Source organism: Cucurbita moschata, unplaced genomic scaffold (genome assembly GCF_002738365.1).
Source record: "Cucurbita moschata cultivar Rifu unplaced genomic scaffold, Cmos_1.0 Cmo_Scf00248, whole genome shotgun sequence".
In the NCBI taxonomy this organism is placed as follows: domain Eukaryota; kingdom Viridiplantae; phylum Streptophyta; class Magnoliopsida; order Cucurbitales; family Cucurbitaceae; genus Cucurbita; species Cucurbita moschata.
This window is the reverse complement of record NW_019268764.1, coordinates 1,152-9,302: the sequence shown is the minus strand read 5'-3', so window position 1 is coordinate 9,302 and position 8,151 is coordinate 1,152. Positions and strand designations below refer to the sequence as shown.

Below are 8,151 nucleotides of genomic sequence, written 5' to 3'. Positions count from 1 at the left end.
GACCTATTATCCTTCCACCAATAGGAGCAAAAGGCAACGTTACTATGTGAAACTAGTTTCATGTCATTTATTTAACAATAAGGGTGTTAGCATGCATTTGGAAATGAACCCATATTTAAAAAATTTAGATAAAATAGAAAAGAATTATTATCTCACATTATCAAGCTCGACCCGATTTTAATTTACATATATATTTACATTATATTCAAAATAGAGTTTATAGGTTCATAGTACAAAATAAGGGAAATGTTTAAAAAAAAATCATTTTAAAACATCAAAAATAGATGGTGTTGTTTGTCTAGGGCAACTACTCTTAGTTACATGAAAGATATGGAAAACATGGAGTGAGTACAAGACTCACCAAGTAGCGTAAGTTGACTCAGTAAGTAGCCTAATTGTAAGTTTTTAACCATGTTCATAGTGGGTGCTTGGATACCACACTCTTTTCTTAATGATTTCTTGATTCTTGTCCGAGAATAGTGGCCCTTAGGTTCTAAGTACATTGTTCTATGTGGTGGAGGACTTTGGAATAAGGTTTGGAATCGGTAATTATTCTTATTTCTTTTCCTTTAGACACTCGGTGGTCAGGAGTAAATCGAACAAAGTGTCTGTCCAAGATAGAAGGGCCCAACTAGGTTCGAATTGGTGACCTCTTGATCTGCAATTAAATGCTGTAACATTGAGCTATGGACCCATTTTGTATGAGCTCAACCTTAGTGACCCCTTCTACAGATTATCGGTCCAAAAGTGACCCTACCGAATCGGCTATGGACCAATTTTGTATAAATTGGTGGATTACCTATCGAGAATTAACCACAGGTCGTTAGATTCAAAGTCCAAAGTGCTAACCACTACATCATAGAACCACTTGTTAAACTTTATTTTTGCAGCGATTTTGATAAGCTTCAACAACGCTGGATTTTGCAAAGTTAAAGGTCAATGGAAATAATACTTTTTTTTTTTTTTTTTTGCAAAGCTAGAGGTCGTTAGGTGCTGGATTTTTGCAGCGATTTTAATAGTTTTGTTAATTAAATTTTCTTTAAAATTTTTGTACACAATGGAAATAATACTTTTTTTTTCTTACTATTTTGTAATTTGTATGGTATTATTGGAGGCTTTTGAATGAAATATGATAATTGATTCTCTGTCCTCTTTGAAAATTTTAGATACCTCAATATCCCATATTTAATGCATCACCTTTCATTATGAGATCTACCCTTGAGTCAATAAGACTTAAGCATAGAGTTTATTTGACTAATGATTTGAGTTTTTTGGGTTGTAGAGATATCCCTTACAAATCAAGACATTGTATTATTTTGAAGACACTCCTCAAGACATTTGTAAATGTGCCTGATATCTTGAAGGATATAAGACACTTAATTGAGAGAAACTAAATTTTTTTTGAAGTTGGCTTTTCTAGGATACGTCATCACAAAAGTTTGAGACAAAGACCATTGGATGGGTTTTAATAAGGCTCAAATAAATTTAAAATCCAAGAAAACGGATCTGAGTTTGATATTATTGAATTTTGGGTATGGACACAACTAGCTGATTTCTTTTGATTACATTAATGAATGTATGTAGATGTTTAAAGTGCTGATCTTAATGGTTTTAGAAAATATCAACCCATCATCAATATAAACTATTGAAATTTTTTGAAAGGATTGAAATTATCATAAATAATCTTTTGAAATTCGGATGGAGCATTTTTTAGCCTAAATGGCATGACGTTCCTCTCATATTTTCTAAATTGGACATTAAATGCCATTTTATATTTGTGCTTTTAGGAAATTAGAATTTTCCGAAATCCCAATTTCATGTCGAATTTTATAAAAACATTTGACTCTAAATTCTTTTTATCAAATCATTTTTGTTTTAGATTAGTTATCTTATTTATTCTAAAACCTTATTCTAAGGTTCGTAGTTAATTACCGGTATCAGAATTTCTGGTTTCTTTTCACCATGTTGTTACCTAAAATGTCAGACATGACCACATGCTCTTTGAAGACCTTATTAGCTTCCTCTGCAAAATATCACCTAAAATGTCACGGTATTTAGTGTTTGATGCTTTTTGACTTAACCCTAGGGTTCTATTTCCAGTGAACTTGTAATAATTTTTGTCAATTATATATTTGAATACCTAATACATTAAGATATAATATCTTATTTAAATAATATTAAAATGTCGTAGAATATCATAATATATGTTTAATTAATATGAATCGCATTCAAATTTCAAATATATATTTTTATTTAATGTTTATGATACACATCAATTATTTTAATATTTGACATATCAAATACGTTAATATGTTTTGATATTATACTTCAAGACTAAAGGTACTTGCTCAGAGGACCTGAGAGTTACATTGGCCCACAATGCATCTCATGGATGATGCAAAACTATGGTGGCGCTTGAAGGTGAATTGTATAAAAAACTGGTCATGCACCAAAAAATCATGGGAAGACCATTGATGTAATTGAAGCAATCGGCGCTCCCCTGGATGGGTTTCCAATCAAAGACCTAATGTTTGATGTTGGCTCTTTTGAAGAAAGAGCCACAGGATCCAACAACAAGAAACGTGGCGATAGCTCTGAGAACTCTATCACACACATAAAAATACATGTCGTAGAGTTAGACATTATACAGAAAATCTGGCTTTCATCGAGGAGACCCGAGTTTGATTCTTGACAATGAAATTTTATTTTCTTATTTTTTTTATTTTATAGTTTCATCTTTTGTCACCAATTATATTTAAACTTTACTTAGATTTCAGAAGAACTATAATGGATGAGTTTAATAGTATCTACGTTTGAGAAGCACGGTAATGGATGAGTTCAATAGTATCTATTAGGTTTGAGAACCACTATAATGGATGAGTTCAATAGTATCTTAAATTCAAAAGACTTTTATGAACTTGGGTTGAGAGGCACTATAATGGTCAAGTTCAATAGTATCCTACATTAAAAAGACTTTTATGAACTTTGTACCTTTAATAGTTTTATGTCATAGATATTTGGTTCAATTTCAACAAGTGAGGTTGAGGTCATTCAAATGGTTAATGTGATAATCCGGTCATTTTCAAGGCCTCTTTTGTTGAACGCCATCATGGCTGAGATGACTGAGATGAGCACCAGAGTGAGGGTCATAGAGAACCACACCCCAAGCCAAGCTCATGATGGGCTTAACAAACTAAAAATCCAAAAACACAAACCCTTAAATGGGAACCGGGATGCTAAGGAATTAAAAAACTTTATTTTTGAAGTAGAACAATACTTGAAGGTTACAGGAACTTGCTCATAGGACCTAAGAGTTACGTTGGCCACAATGCATCTCATGGACAGTGGCGCTCGAAGGTGGATGATATAAAACATGGGTCATGCACCCTAAACTCATGGGAAGACCGTTGATGGAATCGATGCAATCGACGCTCCCCTTGATGGGTTGCCAATTAAAGACCTGACGTTTGATATTGACTCTTTTGAAGAAAAAGCCACACGATCGAACAACTCAAAATGTCACGATAGCTCTAAGAACTCTATCATACAACCTGAGAGTTGAGGGCTACAGGAACTTTCTCATACGACCTGAGAGTTACGTTAGCCGCAATGCATCTCATGGACGATGCAAAACTAGGGTAGTGCTCGAAGGTGAATGGTATAAAAAATGGGTCATGCACCATAAACTCATGGGAAGATCGTTGATGGAATCGATGCAATCGACGCTCCCCTGGATGGGTTGCCAATCAAAGACCTAACATTTGATATTGATTCTTTTAAAGAAAGAGCCACACAATCGAACAGCTTGAAACGTCGCGGTAGCCCTGAGAACTCTAACACACATAGGGAAGGACGTGTCGAAGAGTTAGATATTAAGCAAAAGATCATGCTAAAACTCTTCAGCGATCTGACAAAAGACTTCAGGATATCAACACAAAAAATCCATTGTCGTCCAGCGGTTAGGATATCTGGCTTTCACCCAGGAGACCCGGGTTCGATTCCCGCCCATGGAATATTATTTTCTTATTTCATTTTATTTTACAGTTTCTATCTTAGATTAAAGAGACTTTTATGAACTTTGTACCTTTTTAGAGTTATGTTATAGATATTTTGTTCAATTTCAAATGGTTAGTGCGATAATCCAGTCGTTTTCGAGAACTCTCTTATTGAACGACATCATGGTTGAGATGAGCACCCGAGTTTGTTTGACAAGTTGGGCTGTAGAGAACCACACCTCAAGCCAAGTTCATGTGGGCTTAGAAAACTTCAAATCCAAGAACACAACCCCTTAAAGGAAAACCGGGATGCTAAGAAATTAAAAAGCTTTATTTTTTACGTAGAACGATACTAGAAGGTTACTGGAACTTGCCCATAGGACCTAAGAGTTACGTTGGTCGCAATGCATCTCATGAACGATGCAAAACTATGGTGGTGCTCGAAGGTGAATGGTATAAAAAATGGGTCATGTACCATAAACTCATGGGATGACTGTTGATGGAATCGATGCAATCGACGCTCCTCTGGATGGGTTGCCAATCAAAGACCTGACGTTTGATGTTATCCCTTTTGAAGAAAGAGCCACACGATCGAACAACTCGAAACATCGCGGTAACTCTGAGAACTCTATCACACACATGAAAGGACGTGTTGAAGAGTTAGACATTACCCAAAACATCATAGTGAAACTCTTCAGCGATTAGACAAAAGACTTTAGGTCAACTACACCAAAAATTCATTGTTGTCCAACGGTTTGGATATTTGGCTTTCACCTAGGAGATTCTAGTTTGATTCTCTGAAATTGAATATTATTTTCTTATTTCTTTTTATTTTATAGTTTCATCTTTTGTCACCAATTATATTTAAACTTTACCTCATTTTGAGGGGCACTGTAATGGTCAAGTTCAATAGTATCTTAGATTAAAAAGACTTTTATGAACATCGTACCTATGTTAGTGTTATGTTATAGATATTTGTTTCAATTTCAACAAGTGGGGTTGAGGTGATTCAAATGGTTAATGCAATAATCCGGCTATTTTCGAGGTCTCTCTTGTTGAACGCCATCATGGTTGAGATGAGCACCCGAGTGAGTTTGATAAGGAGACCCGAATTTAAACTTTACCTACGTTTGAGAGGCACTATAATGGTCAAGTTCAATGGTATTTTAGATTAAAAAGACTTTTATGAACTTTGTACCTTTGTTTGTGTTACTTTGTACCTTTGTTTGTGTTACTTTGTACCTTTGTTTGTGTTATGTTATAAACATTTGGTCAAGTTCAACAAGTGGGGTTGAGATGATTCAAATGGTTAATGTCCCTTTATTTGATTCAAATTGTTAATGTGATAATCCAGTTGAATAGTTACAAGTTATTTCCAAGGTCTCTCTTATTGAACGGCAACAAGGCTGAAATGATTGAGATGAGTACGTGAGTGAGTTTGACAAAATTGAAATAAAATCAAATAAAATCACTAAAAAAAATCAATAAAATAAAAAAAATTAGCCTTATGACACTTCCTTCAACTCGAAGGGCGGTAAATAAAGGATTCTTTCGCCCAAGACCCATGATCCAACTCCCAACATGAAAATGATAAGTTATAGAATCATTCCAAGAACCTCAATGCAGGGGTTACAAACTTACATTACCAATCTCGACAACTTGACGTGTCATCAGCGTTAGGAACGACCGCATCAAAGCAAGTCATAAGGATAGAAGATCCCGTTGAAGGATGATAGACCAACCGTAATCTTCAGCCCAACGAGCAAAGTTTTTGTAGAAGCAAGTACCCTTGTATTAAAGAAATTAACACCTTCTTATACAAAATTTGGATCAACCAAGAGATAAAGCTAGAATTAGATGATGAGATCCAAGATTGAGAAACAAGATTTGGAACCTTTTTCTAAATTGAGTCACTTCACAATCGAACTTGATCAAGGCTTGATTGAATGACTTAGATGCAATCTACACAAGAATTGCATGAAACTTAGAAATGACAAAGATATGCTCAGATTTCTATAAGGGGGATCGTCTCAACTTGAGAGATCAATTTCATTGATCACAAATATGCTTTTACATAATAATTTGTGGGTATTTATAGCCTCCCAACAAAAGAAGTTAGTGGCCGTGATTTAATCTCGATTCCTTTAAATCTCCGCTGAAGACAAAGTCAATTTGAGCATTACAAACTTTATGAAATTAAAATAATAAATAAAGTTTTCTAACCACTCATGAAATGATGCTTGCAACTTCATCCACTACTTCAACCGTCCAAATATTTACTTTTGAATCTCCAAATCATCTTGACTCAAACGAATTAGCTTGTAACACATGAAATGATGGTTAAACCTAGCCTATCCAATTTTGTAGATGACGTATGAATGCTTGTTGAATCTTCTTGGCCTTGGGTTATGTAATAGGTCCAGTTGGAACACCGTGATTCTTATCATCATCCCCCTCTTCAAAAGGATTTGTCCTCGAATCAGAAAAATCATCACCTACATGAAAAGAACTCAACTCAGCAACATTGAAGGTAGAATGTACACCGTGATTCTTATCATCATCCCCCTCTTCAAAAGGATTTGTCCTCGAATCAGAAAAATCATCACGTACATGAAAAGAACTCAACTCAGCAACATTGAAGGTAGAATGTACACCGTGATTCTTATCATCATCCCCTACATCAAAAGGACTCAATTTGGCAACATTGAAAGTAGAATGTATTGACAATTATACAAGAACTTCAATTTTATTGTTCCATGCAATAAAATGAGTCATTTTACTAAATCTCTTATGGAGAGATAGCATTTATAGTCAAATAAATAATTAGAAATCCAAAGAAATAATCACATGTGCAGTGAACGTGGATCAAACACATGACCTTCAGATCTTCAGTCTAACGCTCTCCCAACTGAGCTATCCCCGCAATCATTAGAAATGAAAATTCATCAATAAAGATATTTTCGCTGATTCGTTGTGATTTTAAAAAGAAATAATGGCTAATTTTTTATTGAATAGTCAAGTTATGCAAATAGAAACAGGTGCGGTGAACGTGGAGATCGAACACGTGACCTTCAAATCTTAAATCTGACGCTCTCCAAACTGAGCTATCCTCGCGAACATTAAAAATGAAAGTTTTTAAGTAAAGATATTTCCACTAATTAATTGAAATTTTAGAAAGAAATGATCACTAATTTTAGATTGAATAGTCAAATTGTGCAACATGAACCATGTGTGGTTAACGTGGATCGAGCACGAGACCTTCAGATCTTCAATCTAACGCTATCTCAACTGAGCTATCCACACTAACATTAAAAATGAAAATTCATCAGTAAAGGTATTTTCGCTAATTCATTGAAATTTTAAATAGAAATAATCACTAATTTTTAATAAGATATTCAAGTTATCCAACTTGTATAAGGTGCGGTGAACTAGAACACGTTAAGTATTTTCGATAATTCATTGAGATTTCAGAAAGGAATAATGACTAATTTTAGATTGAATAGTCGAGTTATGCAACTAGAATTAGGTGCGCTGAACGTGGAGATCAAACACGTGACCTTCAAATCTTCAGTTTGACGCTCTCCCAACAGAGCTATCCCCGCTAATATTAAAAATTGCTCTCCCAACAGAGCTATCCCCGCTAATATTAAAAATGAAAATTCATAAGTAAAGGTTTTCCGCTAATTCATTGTGTTTAAAAAAGAAATAATGACTAATTTTAGATTGAATAAGCAAGTTATGTTTTTAGATTGTATAGTCACTTAATAAACTTGTATAAAACAGGTGTGACCTTCAAATCTTTAGTCTAACAATCTCCCAACTGAGATACTTTTGCTAACATTAAAAATGAATATTCATCAGTAAAGGTATTGGGTACACTTCTGAAAATTCAACAAAAGGCAATAGTATTAGACCGAAATGCCAGATTTTTTAAAACTCACTTCTGAAAAATTCAACAAAAGGCATTGGGTACGCAGTTGTAGTATGACATTCCACCCATAAACAAATGGTCAAACAGAAATGGTCAAGCAAATATTGGAAGACATGTTGAGGGATATGTGATGGATTTTGCAGGAAGCTGGGATAAGTACCTACCCCTTATGAAATTCGCTTATAATAATACTTGCCAAGCCACCATACAAATGGTCACATACGA

General features: G+C 34.5%; 2 non-coding genes across 2 annotated transcripts; one reads left to right on the top strand and one right to left on the bottom strand.

Annotated features, from left to right (window-relative positions):
* Positions 1-3,941: 3,941 nt before the first annotated feature.
* On the top strand, positions 3,942-4,013 carry TRNAE-UUC. The gene has a single exon. It is a non-coding gene; the product is annotated as a tRNA-Glu (tRNA).
* A 2,832-nt stretch (positions 4,014-6,845) lies between these two features.
* Positions 6,846-6,918, bottom strand: TRNAF-GAA. Its single transcript has one exon. It is a non-coding gene; the product is annotated as a tRNA-Phe (tRNA).
* Between the last annotated feature and the right edge of the window lie 1,233 nt (positions 6,919-8,151).